At 37.1% G+C, this 15,309-nt stretch overlaps 1 pseudogene; it reads right to left on the bottom strand.

Moving 5' to 3' along the window:
* Window positions 1–11,946: 11,946 nt before the first annotated feature.
* On the bottom strand, window positions 11,947–12,378 carry LOC132482646 (protein FAM136A-like; annotated as a pseudogene).
* Between the last annotated feature and the right edge of the window lie 2,931 nt (window positions 12,379–15,309).

The raw sequence follows: 15,309 nt of genomic DNA on the forward strand, positions 1-15,309 counted from the left end.
AAGAAAAAAAAAACCTAGAGGCATAAACATCCCAGACTTCTTACAATACTACAAAGATACAGTAATAGAAACAGCATGGTATTGTCTCAAAAACAGAAATATAGACCAATGGAAAGGAATAGAGAGGCCATAAATAAACCCATACACCTACAGTCAATTAATCTTAGACAAAGGAGGCAAGAATATAAAATGGAGAAAATACAATCTCTTCAACAAGGGGTGTTGGGAAACCTGGACAGCCACATGTAAATCAATGAAATCAGAACACTCCTTCACCATATACAAAAATAAACTCAAAATAGTTTATAGATCTAAATATGAGATGACATTATAAAACTCCTAGAAGAGAACATAGGTAAAACATTCTCTGATATAAATGGAAGCAATATTTTTTAGATCAGTCTCCTAAGGCAAAAGAAAAAAAAGCAAAAATAAACAAATGGGACATAGTCAAACCTAAAAGCTTTTGCACAGCAAAGGAAGCCATAAACAAAATGAAAAGGCAAGATATGTACTGGGAGAAAATATTTGCCAAGGATACAACTGACAAGTGATTAATATCCAAAATATACAAACAGTTCATACAACTCAATATCAAAAAATAAATAAATAAATTACTCAATTGAAAAATGGGCAGAAGTCCAAAATAGACATTTCTCCAAAGAAGACATACAGATGACCAACAGGCAGAAGGAGAGATGCTCAACATTGCTAATTATTAGAGAAATGCAAATCAAAACTACAGTGAGGTATCACTTCACACCAGTCAGAATGGTTATCTTCAAAATGTCTACAAATAATAAATGCTGGAGAGGGTGTGGAGAAAAGGGATCCCTTGTACACTGTTTGTGGCAATGTAAATTAGTGCAGCCACTATGGAAGAAAGTATGGAGTTTCTTTAAAAAACTAAAAATAAAGCTACCTTATGATCCATCAATCCCATTCCTGAGCATATATGTAGAAAAGATGAAAACTCTGATTTGAAAAGATAGATGCACACCAATATTCATATCAGCATTATTTACAATAGTTATGACATGGAAGCAACCTTCATGTTCATCAAGAGATGAATGGATAAAGAAGATATGGTATACATATACACCATATGCATATACAATGGAATATTACTCAGCCTTAAATAAGAATGAAATATTGCCATTTGTAGCAACATGGATGGACATATAGAATCTCATACTAAGTGAAGTAAGTCAGACAAAGACAAATATTTTAAAAAAATAATGCAAATGAATTTGTTTACACAATAAAAACAAACATAGAAAACAAACATGTTTACCAAAGGGGAAAGGTTGGGGAGGGATAAATTAGAAGTATGGGATTAAAAGATACACACTACTATATATAAAAAGAGATAAACAACAAGGATTTACTATATATCAGGGATCTATATTAAATATCTTGTAATAACCTATAATAAAATAATCTGAAAAAAATATATTTATAAGTGAATCACTTTGCTGTGCACCTGAAACTAATACAATATTGTAAATCAACTGTATGTCAATATAAAAGAAATAATAGCTGTAATCTCAAATTTATTGAAAAACAGTAACCTACATATTCAGGAAGCTCTACAAACTCCAAATAAGATAAATGCAAAGAGACCCACAAAAAAGCATAAAGTAATAAAATGCTGAGGAGATAATCTTGAAAGCAGCAAGAGCAAAATGTCATCTCACTTACAAGGGAGACCCAATAAGATTAGCAGTTGAGCTCTCAGCAGAAACAGTGAAGGCTAAAAGACAGTGAGATAACATATCCTTTGAGCAGTGTTTAAAGAAGTAAACTATCAACCAAAAATCCTATAACCAGCAAAACTATTGTTCAAAAATTAAGGCAAAATTAAGACTTTCACAGATAAACAAAAATTGAGATAATTTGTTGCTTGCATACCTGCCTTACATGAAATACTAAAGAATGCTCCGAAGGCTGAAAACTAGTGACCCTAGATGGTAATTTGAATCCATATGAATAAAAATTAACAGTAGGGCTTCCCTGGTGGCACAGTGGTTGAGAGTCCGCCTGCCAATGCAGGGGACATGAGTTCGTGCCCCAGTCTGGGAGGATCCCACATGCTGCAGAGCAGCTGGGCCCGTGAGCCATGACTGCTGAGCCTGCACATCTGGAGCCTGTAATCCACAATGGGAGAAGCCACAACAGTGAGAGGCCCGTGTGCTGAAAAAAAAATAATAATAACAGTAAAAATAATTATATAATCATAAAAAACACTACAAATGCATATTCTTTTCTCTTTTTTCTCTCTTGAGTGATTTTAAAAAGTAATTGTATAAAATATGTATAGAACGCATTCTTGGACCTATAACTATAGAAAAGTAATGTATGGGTAATGCATTTGCCAATAATAGAATAAAGGAAGTATATGGAAGAAAAGCTGTAGTGGGCTAAAAAAAATGACAATAGATATAATAAAATAATAATTATAAGAATGTACTGTTGGGTTTGTTACATTAATAGATGTAATAATTATAACAATGATACCCCAAAACTGGTTAAGAAAGAATAGAGCAGTGCAGGAATTACATTTCTATATATGTATTACTAGAATTACACAAGTATAAATCTGAAGGTGATTCTGATAAGTTAAGATGTATATGATAAACCCTAGGGCAATAACTAAAAGTAAACTTGAAAATATAGTGAGAATTATTAATGTAATTAACATGCTACTTTAGAAAATATTATTCAGTGCAAAACAGAGCAGTAAGGAAGGAATAAAGAACAAAAAATACATATAGACAACAAAAAGTAAAATGTCACACACAATTCCAAATATATTAAAAATAAATATGAATGTACTAAACAATCCAAACAAAAGATAAAGACTGTCAGACTGGAAAAAAAAAAGTTTCAACTATGTATTGTATACAGAACAAATACTTTAGATTCAAAGGCAAACAGATTGAAATTAAAAGAATAGGAATATATATACTATGCAAACAGCAACCATGGAAAAGTTGGAGAGACTATGTTAATGTCAGATGAAATAAAATATAAAAAAATGTTACTAGAGATAAATTAAGCTATTTTATAATGATAAGAGTGTCAACCTATCAGGAATATATACAATTATAAACATATATGCACTAAATAAGAGCACACTAAAATACATGAAATGATAATTGACAGAAATAAAGAGAGGAATAGACAATCTAAATATAATATTTGGAAACTTCAGTACTCTACTTTCAATAAATTATAAAACAACTAGATAAGGTAAACAAGAAAATAGAATACTTGAATAAAACTATAAAGAAATTAGACCTAACACATCTCCAGAATACGCCACCCAGGAGGCCAACAACAACAGAGTACACATTATTTTTAAGTGCACATGAAACACTCTCAGAAATAGAGCATACGCTAGACAATAAGCCCTCAATAAATTTGAAAACACAACATAATACAAAGTATCTTCTCTGATCCAAAGGGAAAGAAATTAGAAGTCAATAATTGGGAAAAACTGGGGAAATTCACAAATGTTTAGGAAATTAAATAACAAACACCTAAACAACAAATGGGTTAAAGAAGAAATCAAAAATAAAATGAGAAAATACTTAGAGATGAATGAAAAAGAGAGCACTACATACCAAAACTTACGGGATATAGTTAATGCGGTGCTGAGAGGGAAAATTATATCTGTAACTACCTATATTAAGAAAGAAGAAAGACCCCAAATTAATAAGCTAACCTTCCACCTTAAGTCATTGGGAAAAAAACAGCAAACTAAACCTAAAGCAAGCAGAAGGAATGAAATAACAATGATTTAAGTGGAAATTGATAAGATAGAAAATGGAAAAACAATAGACAAAATCAATGAAACCAAAAGGTGCTTTTTTTAACATCTTTATTGGTGCATAATTGCTTTAAAATGGAGTGTTAGTTTCTGCTTTATAACAAAGTGAATCAGTTATACATATACATATGTCCCCATACCTCTTCCCTCTTGAATCTCCCTCCTTCCCACCCTCCCTATCCCACCCCTCTATGTGGTCACAAAGCACGGAGCTGATCTCCCTGTGCTATGTGGCTGCTTCCCACTAGCTATCTATTTTACGTTTGGTAGTGTATATATGCCCATGACACTCTCTCACTTTGTCACAGCTTACCCTTCCCCCCCCAAATCCTCAAGTACATTCTCTAGTAGGTCTGCATCTTTATTCCAGTCTTGCCCCTAGGTTTTTCATGACCTTTTCTTTTTTTTAGGTTCCATATATATGTGTTAGCATATGGTATTTGTTTTTCTCTTTCTGACTTACTTCACTCTGTATGACAGACTCTAGGTCCATCCACTTCACTACAAATAACTCAGTTTTGTTCCTTTTTATGGCTGAGTAATATTCCATTGTATATATGTACCACTTCTTCTTTATTCATTTATCTGTTGATGGACACTTTGGTTGCTTCCATGTCCTGGCTATTGTAAATAGAGATGCAATGAAAATTTTGGTACATGATTCTTTTTGAATTATGGTTTTCTCAGGGTACACGCCCAGTAGTGGTATTGCTGGGTCGTATGGTAGTTCCATTTTTAGTTTTTTAAGGAATGTCCATACTGTTCTCCATAGTGGCTCTATCAATTTACTTTCCCACCAACAGTGCAAGAGGGTTCCCTTTTCTCCACACCCTCTCCAGCATTTATTGTTTGTAGATTTTTTGATTATGGCCATTCTGACTGGCATGAGATGATATCTCATTGTAGTTTTCATTTGCATTTCTCTAATCATTATGATGTTGAGCATTCTTTCATGTGTCTATTGGAAATCTGTATATCTTCTTTGGAGAATTGTCTATTTATGTCTTCTGCCCATTTTTGGATTGGGTTGTTTGTTTATTTTGTTACTGAGCTGCATGAGCTGCTTGTAAATTTTGGAGATTAATCCTTTGTCAGTTGCTTCATTTGCAAATATTTTCTCCCATTCTGAGGGTTGTATTTTCATCTTCTTTATGGTTTCCTTTGCTGTGCAAAAGCTCTGAAGTTTTATTAGGTCCCGTTTATTTATTTATTTTTTTCCATTTCTCTTGGAGGTGGGTCCAAAAGGATCTTTCTGTGATTTATGTCATTGAGTTTTCTGCCTATGTTTTCCTCTAAGAGTTTGATGGTGTCTGGCCTTACATTTAGATCTTTAATCCATTTTGAATTTATTTTTGTGTATGGTGTTAGGGAGTGTTCTAATTTCATTATTTTACATGTAACTGTCCAGTTTTCCCAGCACCAATTATTGAAGTGGCTGTCTTTTCTCCACTGTATATTCTTGCCTCCTTTATCAAAAATAAGGTGATCATATGTGTGTGGGTTTATCTCTGGGTTTTAAAAAACTGACAAAACGTTTTACCAATAAAATTGACAAACCTGGGCCTCCCTGGTGGCGCAGTGGTTGAGAGTCCGCCTGCCGATGCAGGGGATACGGGTTCGTGCCCCGGTCTGGGAGGATCCCATATGCCGCGGAGCGGCTGGGCCCGTGAGCCATGGCCGCTGGGCCTGCGCATCCGGAGCCTGTGCTCCGCAACGGGAGAGGCCACAACAGTGAGAGGCCCGCATACCGCAAAAAGAAAAAAAAAAAAAAAAATTGACAAACCTTTAGTTAGTCTGATCAAGGAAAAAAGAACATTCAAATGGCTGCAATCAGAAATGAAGGAGGGAAATTACTACCAATGTTATAGAAATAAAAAGGATTCTAAAGGAATAATATGAACAAATATCTGCCAAGAAATCATATAACTTATATGAAATGCAGAAATTCCTAGAAAGACACAACTACTAAAACTGACTCAAGAAAATGTAAACAAGAACTACCATATGACCCAGCAATCCCACTACTGGGCATATACCCTGAGAAAACCATAATTCAAAAAGAGTCATGTACCAAAATGTTCATAGCAGCCCTATTTACAATAGCCCAGAGATGGAAACAACCTAAGTGTCCATCATCGGATGAATGGATAAAGAAGATGTGGCACATATATACAATGGAATATTACTCAGCCATAAAAAGAAATGAAATTGAGCTATTTGTAATGAGGTGGATGGACCTAGTGTCTGTCATACAGAGTGAAGTAAGTCAGAAAGAGAAAGACAAATACTGTATGCTAACACATACATATGGAATTTAAGGAAAGAAATGTCATGAAGGACATAGGGGTAAGACAGGAATAAAGACACAGACCTACTAGAGAATGGACTTGAGGATATGGGGAGGGGGAAGGGTAAGCTGTGACAAAGCAAAAGAGTGGCATGGACATATATACACTACCAAACGTGAGGTGGATAGCTAGTGGGAGGCAGCCGCATAGCACAGGGAGGTCAGCTCGGTGCTTTGTGACCGCCTGGAGCGGTGGAATAGGGAGGGTGGGAGGGAGACGCAAAAGGGAGGGGATGTAGGAACATATGTATATGTATGACTGATTAAATTTGTTATAAAGCAAAAAAAAATAAAAAATAAAATAAAATAAAAGAAAATGTAAACAATCTGAATATACCTATATGAGTGAGTATATTAAATCAGTAATTTTAAGAACTACCCACAAAGAAAAGGTATGGCCCAGATGTTTTCACCTCTGAATTATTCCATATTTATTCAATGAAGAATTAATATCAATATTTACAAGTTCTTCCAAGAAATTTCAGATGAAAGGTTACTTCTCAACTCATTTTATGAGGCTAGTATTACTCTCATGCCAAAAGCAGACAAAGACATTACAACAAAAGAAAACTATTAGCCAGTATCTCTTATAAAGATAGATTCAAAAATCCTCAACAAAGTACTATCCAGTTGAATCTAGCAACATAAGAAGGGAATTATACACCATGATCAAATGGGATTTATCCCAGGATGCAAGTTTACTTTAACGTCTGAAAATAAATTAAAGCAATTATCATATCAGTAGGACAAAAACGAAAAATCTAATGATAATCTCGGGACTTCCCTTGTGGTCCAGTGCGTAAGACACCACACTCCCAAAGCAGAGGGACTGGGTTCCATCCCTTGTCGTGGAGCTAGATCCCCCATGCATGCCACTAGTAGGAGTCCACATGCTGCAACTAAACATGCCACAACAAAGATCCCGCATGCTGCAACTGAGACCCAGCACAGCCAAACTAAATAAATAAATTAATAATAAATAAATATTAAATAAAATGATAATCTCAATAGACACATTAATGCATTTGACAAAATCCAACAACCTTTTATGATAAAAACACTCATCAAAGTAGGAGTAGAAGAGAGCTTCCACAAGCTTGTAAAGAACATCTACAAAAGCCCACAAGTAACATTATACTTAATGATAAAATAAACTGGATGCTTTTTTCCTTAAGGTCAGAATATTTACTCTTGCTACTTCTGTTCAACATTGTACTGGGAGTTCTAGCCAGGCAAATTAGGCGAAGGAAGGAATAAAACATACAAATTGGAAAGGAAGAATTAAACTATATTTTCAGAAACATGATTGTATATATAGAAAAATTTAAGGAATCAGCTAAAAACAATATTAGAGCTAATAAACAAGTTCAGAAGGTTTTAGGATACAAGATCAATAAACAAAATTTGCTTATATTTATATTGCAATAAAACATCCAAACATAAAAGAAAAATAAAAAATTAAATACAATGGTGTCAAAAAGAATAAAATACTTAGGAATAAATTTAAAATTTTAAATTTATTAATTTCAGAGCATTACTCTGAAAACTACAAAACGTTCTTGAAAGAAATTAAATAATATCAAATAAATGCAAAAAACAATGTGTGTGCATGGAACAGAAGACTTAACATTGTTAAGATGGCAATATTTCCTAAACTAATCTACAGTTTCAACACAGTCTTTACCAGATTCACAGCTGAGTTATTTGTATAAATTGACAAGGTGATTCTAAAATTCATATGGAATTGCAGGAACTCGAAATAGCCAAAATAGTCTTGAAAATGAGAATAAAGTAAAAGTAATCACACGTCCTGATTTCACAACTTACTACAAGGCAATTGTAATCAAGACAGTGTGGAAGTGACAAACAGATAGACATATTGATGGATGGAATAGAATTGAGAGTCCAGAAATAAATGGATACATTTATGGTCAACTGATTTTCAACAAGGGTGCCAAGACGGGCAAGAATCTTTTCAGCAAATGGTGGTGGGAAAAATGGGCAGCCACATGTAAACAGATGACATTGGAGCTCAAAATGGATCAAAGACCTAAATGTAAATGCAAAACCTATAAGACTCTTAGAAGAAAAAAAAATAGGGGTAAATCTTCATGACTTTGGATTTGGCAAAGGGTTCTTGGATATGACACCAAAGCATGATGATACCAAAGCACTAGTCACAAAAGAAAAAAGAGATTAATTGAATTTTTTATTGGCGTACTGTTGATTTAAAATGTTGTGTTAGTTTCAGGTATGCAGCAAAGAGATTCAGTTATACAGCAAAGAGATTCAGTTATACATGTACATATATTCATTCTTTTTGGACTCTTTTCCCATATAGGTTATCAGAGATAATTGAATTGTATCAAAATTTAAAACTTTTGTGTTTCAAAACACACCATCAATAAAATGAAAAGACAACCCAAAGAATGGAAGAAAATATTTTTAAACCATATATCTGATGAGGGACTTGTGTCTATAATATATAAATATTTTAAGTTGATTTCAGCCTATTGATAGTGATGCTACCTGCTAGAAATGCCTGGGGGCACTCACCTGGGTCCATACTACTTGTGGGCAAGACCCCACAGACATTTCTCAGATCGAAACCAATGTTGTGGCTGGACCTGCCCTTGTGGTTCTTATGACTGCTACACACACCTTGGCACCAACCATCAGGAAACTTTGAAAAAAATGAGGTTTATTACTCACAGGTTCTGCAAGGTACACAGCACACATAGGGCCACACAGCATGGTCATAGGGAGAGAGAGAGAAACCTGGTATTCTGCCTTTATTAGGGTCAAGAGTGGGGTGAGTAGGGTTTTACAGGTTCACTCTTGGTGCATTTAAAACATTAGAGTGGGAATTAAAGCATGACACTAGAAAAGCAAGCAGACAGTCAAACAGTCAGTTATCTAGGTCAACTAGAGAATTCTAAAATGGGGGGAATGTCTTGGGTAGGGTGGAACTGATTTTCAACAAGTTGTGTAGACAATGTGTTTATTCAAGATGGGTGTCTTTGAAGTGGATGCCTAGATAATCAAAAGCTTAATGTCAGGCACTTACATTACAATAAAAAAGCTAATTGTCACGTGTTTACAAACACAATAAGGAACTCTTACAACTCAGTAATAGAAAGATAAATAACCAAATTAAAAAATGGGTGAAAGATCTGAATATACATTTCTCCAAAGATATATCAGTGGCCAATAAATACACTAATAGATGTACAACATCATTAGTCACTTGGTAAATACAAATTAAACTGTAACAAGATACCACTCACACCCACTAGAATGAATAGAATAATCAAAAACTCAGAAATAAGAAACGTTGGCTAGGTTGTGGAGAAATTGGAACTCTCATACACTGTTGGTGGAAATATAAATAGTACAGCCACTTTGGAAAATAGTCTGGCAGCTCTTCAAATGGTTAAACATAGAGATGCCACATGACTCATTAATTCCACTCCTAGATTTATAACCAAAAGAAATAAAAATATATGTCCAGACAGAAATTTGTTAATAGCAAAATTATTCATAATAGGCAACAGGTGGAAACAATCCAAATGACAATCAACTAATGAATAAAGAAAATGTGGCATATCTGTACAATGGAATATTATTCAGTCATAAAAAGGAATGAAGTACTAATACATGCTATAACATAGATAAATCTTAAAAACATGTTAAGTGAGAGAAGTCAGTCACAGAAGAGCTCATACTATATAATTTCATTCATATGAAACTCTAAAATAGGGAAATCTATAGAGACAGAAAATAGATTAGTGGTTGCTTAGGGATGTAGGCTGTGGGTGTAGGTGCTAGGTGGGCAACTGTTAAAGAGTGCAGGATTTCTTCTTGAGATTATGAAAATGTTCTAAAATTGACTGTGGTGATGGTTGTATATATCTGTGAATATATTCAAAAACATTGAATTGTATATTTTAAATGGATGAATTGTATGGTATGTAAATTATGTTTCTACAAAGATGTTTAAAAGAAATAATTAATAATTGAATAGATTTAGATAATTGGAGATGAATATAAGTTTAACCTTTCACCAAATAACACAAAATCTGAATTAATATGTTATGCTTGAATGAGGTATTTTATTATCATTATAAAGCTATGAATCAACAAACACCAACTAATTTAACATTAACTACCTAAGTGCCTAGAGATAAGAGTCCTAAAAATGGATCTGAGCCCATTTGGAGTGATTAGGAGACCTAGTTTCAAGAACTAATCACTGTTAAAATAATAAGCCCATGGGTAGAAAACACATTAAAAGTGTATGGTTTGTGAATGATCAAAGGGCCACAGAACAAATGTCAAGACAATAACAAATGAGGCAACAAACCAAGATTGAAGAAGTTAGGGCTATTTATGTCAAGTCCACTAGAGAGTTTGTCTAAGCCAGTGGTTCTTTTTTTTTTTTTTTTTTGGAAGAAAAATTAAGTCATGTATTTTTAAAACCAAACTACTAGGAAAATATATCACAGTCTTGAAACAGCAAACAGACAGGCTATATTATCATTTCAAGTAATAAGTTGGTAAAAACACAAGGTCCTTAATAAAATGATAAGGTGCCAGAACTGGGGCAAGAACAACGCATGTCGCACAAGTAGTATTTGGTACCGGAGGGCTGTCCCGTTTTTTGCTCTAAAGGAGTCACAGCTTGCCCCTGAGTTGCTTACTTTTTCTTCTTTGACCTTTGTGTCGCCAACGGATTGTTTCAACAGAGCTCTGTTTTCACAGGGGGCAAAGTAAGCAATACTGGGTTTAGGCTTTCATTCTATTTTGTTTTATGAAAACCAGATTTTTCCAAAGCCAGTACTTCATAACTCTCTTAATTAAGCAGCTAACAATTCCTCTTTCACTGTTCATTCTTGAAGACTAGCATATAGCACAATCAAAATCCCCTTTCCCTTCAGGGGTGAGTGTCACTGTAAGATTGTCTTGTCACTCGGCTGACTCTGCTGCTGACAGCCTCAGGGCTCATCATGGCTGCCAGTCAGAGGGAAGGTTTGCTTCCCCTACCAGTGTGATAGCGCTTCTTATATTTTTGCAGGGTCTCCAGGCTGAAAGATGTCATGTGTGAGAATTTAAAGAAATGCGCATCCACATCCTAATGGCCAGAAATGGATATCCGCAAGGACCCTTTCAAAGTTTTTATCGAAACTACCTCTCCCAACTCTACATCTTAAAGTAGCTTCATGCCCTTGTATATAAAACAAAACCATGCAAAACAAATCCCCAGAAGCCCCCTTTCCCCTTCTAAATTAGTGACCTCATGGATTTTGTTTTATTTCCAGTTTGTGGGAAATGTTGTAGTGATCCTTCTGGTAAACAGGAGGTTGGCAACAAACAGAAAAACCTCTCCTCACACTCCACCAGCTCATAAGCAGGTCAGATGAACCTGTCAGCCTGTTGGTATCTGTGTACTAAGAGAATCTTGTACCTTGGAGGGCTCTGGTTTGGTACAAGGGAGACTCCCTGTTGCCAGGATAAGCACTTGCCACATGAAATTCAGGCTCACAAAAACTCTCCTGTGCTATCTCTGACCCCAATTTTAGCACCAGGTTTTTTCACTTTCTAGGTTTCAAACACAAAGGAACCAGTGTCCAGAGGCAAGTGTTGTAGGCCTTAAACTTGCTGCCATCCTTAATTTCCTCATTCATAAACTTTCCTTAGAAAACCCAAATCCCCATTTCTCTTTTTAAATAGACTCCTGCCTTCAGCCCTGATGGCCCATAGCAGACATCTATTTCCCAATGGATGAGAGAGACTCCTTCATCTTCTTGGTCATGGTTGGGATGAGGTTCATGTGGTCATCCACACACGTGGTCACGCAACGCTCCAGCTGCCGCTTCATCTGAAGCTCTTTACTACCCACATCAATTGAATCTTTGGCTTTGTCATTGCAATGCATAGTGCAACCGGGCCAGGCGGTCCTGGAACTTCTCCAACTAGCTGGTCACCAGGGCCTGGGCTTGAGCCAGAGGTGCATGGCAGCGCTCAATGCACTGGTGCACTTGCTGCACGGACGCCTGGCTGTCCTCACAACAGCCGGCGCTGCACCGGAACATGAGGCCCTGCATCTTCTGGATGTTCTCTCTCTCCAGACTCTTCACCATAGAGTCCACCGCCTCCTGCACCCGGAGCTGCTGCAGCTCCGCCATGGCGACACGGCGCTGCTCCGTGCCACGCCGGCGCCCACATGGACTCCCGGGCATGAGCCCGCCCCCTCGCCGCCGCTTCCCGGGTCACCGCATCGCACCCTTTCCGGGCCCACCAGCCAGTGGTTCTTTACCCTGGCTGCACATGGAAATCATCAGGGGAGCTTTTAAGACAGAATCTCTGGAATGGGGCCTGAGCCTTGGCCTTTTTAAAGTTTCCTGTGTGAGTCTAATGGACTGCCAGAGTGGAAAACTACTGGGTTAGGCCAAGAAAAACTGAATATGACCAAGAGAGAAGAGACCAAGGGAGGAATGCCCACCTGGAGGATTGATGCATTTAAGTCCTTTGGTGAGTTCTGGAGGTTGTAGGGAGTCAAACACCTGGGTGTGGAAAGTAGGGTTATTCTAAAACCTAAGATGTCAGATCTAAAACGGCCCTTAAATGATTCTCAAATCTAACTCCTGCTCCCTCTTCTCCACGCAGTATATATGTGATACATATATACAGAGAAGGGAAAGGACTTGCCTGCGGAGACAGTGAATCACTGACTGATCCCAGGTCTTCTGACCCCAAATTAGTGTCCTTTACTATGCCCCACTGCCTTCCCGCTTTGTAGTCTGAAACTAGGTTTAAAAGGAAGGCAGTTCTTAAATGGCCTATTAATGCATTCAGTCCTTTCCCCAACTCTGTTTCCAAACCTGCCTAAGGGCTTCAAATCTTTATCTTAAATACTGCTCTTTCGAAGCTATGTTACATAATCAGTTCAGCAATAAACCTTTCAAGTTATATGACTTTTAGTCAAAGCAAATCTTTTGGCCTTGTTTTCCTGCCAAGATTCATGACTCCTGCCTGTCTCATCCTATGAGCATAATAATAAATATCCTTTGCTGAATGCCAACAAGCTGGGCACTCTAAGGCACTTGGGACTTGGGAGCTGGTGAAAGAGTTGTAGCTTGAGCTTAATGCCATCCTTTTCTTATTCTGAATTTTCACACCTCTGAAGACCATAAACACTCTCCACTCACACCTAATCATCTCCCAAAAGTCTACTTAGTGCCATGCTTGATGTAGGAAATTTGTTCTATTTTATCAGCCAGCTGAAATTCTCTCTTTGCTTGCCCAATGTTATTCCTTCCTGTTTTCCCAGTGTGCTGTTATATGTATGTGTTGGTGTTGGTGCCTATTATAAGTATAACCTAACTCCTTGGTGAGCTGGCCAAAGTCTTCCTGTTTGAATCACAACTTCCTCATTATCCATGTCTCAGTCTTCCCTTTCCCAAGCTAGACTACTGCTTCCCAGTTCACAGTTGCCTCTACCAGCTCAGTTCACAATTTCCTCTCCCAGCCCATGAGCTGACACTGACCTACAAAGAAAGGGTAATGGGTCTATTTATCTTGACACTATTTCCTCACCACTGGAAGCAGAATACATATTTCAGATTACAGGTAAATTTGCATAGCCAATCCTGGTTTTCTCCTGCCCAGAAGTAGCGCTTCAGGGTAGAATGGTCAAGAGATAAAGGGAACTATGGACTTACTCTGCCACAACCTTAGCTCTGGTGGTTTTATATCATATCCTCCAACATTTTTTCTGACTTTACTCCAATGCCCAGGGGTTTTGTGTGGTAGTCAGTTGCCCAGTGAAGTTTCAGAGGAATCTGTTCTAACACTTAAGAATGTCCTGAGCCCACTGCACACAAGTGTTCTTCAGGGGTGTCATAAATGATAGATTGTTCCAGTGTCTTCCATCCTGAGTACACAGAAAACAGAGAAGAAGGAACTGGGCATGGTCATCAGATGCCATTGGAAGAAGGCCAGAATAGTTGAGATGCTAAAACAGGATGCAAGGGATTCTCATAACTTTCCTTTTGCTTTGAGGATTTCCCAGTGTTTTTGAGGCACAGCCAAAATGGCACCACCTCTAATTCATTGCTTTCATATTTCCAATGGTAACTCTGTCATCTGAGTTCCCCATCAGCTCCACCTGGCTATAAGTAGAAATAACATGCATGGGACTTGACGAGCAGATGTGTGGGTTTGACTCCTGATTCTAGGTAAACTTCTGCAGATTCTTAAACTTTTCTAAGCCACAGTTTCCTCATATGAAAAAAAAGGCAATATAATACATAGCTTACAGAGCTGTTTTGAGAATTCAGTGATATAACTTTGATGTGAGAATAAAATATCTGCCATAGAGCAGGGATAAAACATAAATAATAATTTTCTTATTTTTGTCTTCTCCTCCCTCTCAGGAACTGTTTCTGTGGCATCTGCATCCTGAATAGGTTGTAACCTGGCTGGGTCCTTGCCCCCAAGACTCTGAGTTGGGTCCAAGAGCTGAGGAAGTAGTGATAATAGCTAAATTTTACAAAGAGTTAGCTTACTATAGCCTTAGACACTGAGCTATGTGTTTTACATGTATCATCTCATTTAATCCTCACAACTACCCTATGATAAAGGTTATTACGCCCCTTTTACATATAGAACAACTGAGGTATAGAAAGGTTCAATAACTTTCCCAAGGCATACAGATAATAAGTGATAGAGCCAGAATTTGAACCAAAGCTGTCTAACTTTAGAGAATCTTTACACCTAACTGCTACATCAGATGTCTGGTAACACTAGACTTGGTTTGAGTGGAGCAAGAACTGACTTAAAACTCCCATTATTTCACATCAGAGCCTGTCCAGAGACCAGAGCCATCCTGTCTAAGGGCTGCAAATACCCACTGCTGCAACTTTTTCCCTTTACCTTTGTGTCCAATGACTTAGGCCTGTGAAGAGAGCAACATTGTGTAATTCTCTGGCAGTGGAGCGTGATCTGTAAGAATTCCTCAATGTACTTTGCCCCAAACACAAACTGCAGCTACCACTTTCCTACTGTAGCAGCCAAAATCCCTCCCTGGCCTGGAAGATACCACCATTTCTCTAGCTGTCACTATGTAGGT

The sequence above is a fragment of the Mesoplodon densirostris genome, chromosome X (assembly GCF_025265405.1).
Source record: "Mesoplodon densirostris isolate mMesDen1 chromosome X, mMesDen1 primary haplotype, whole genome shotgun sequence".
NCBI lineage: Eukaryota > Metazoa > Chordata > Mammalia > Artiodactyla > Ziphiidae > Mesoplodon > Mesoplodon densirostris.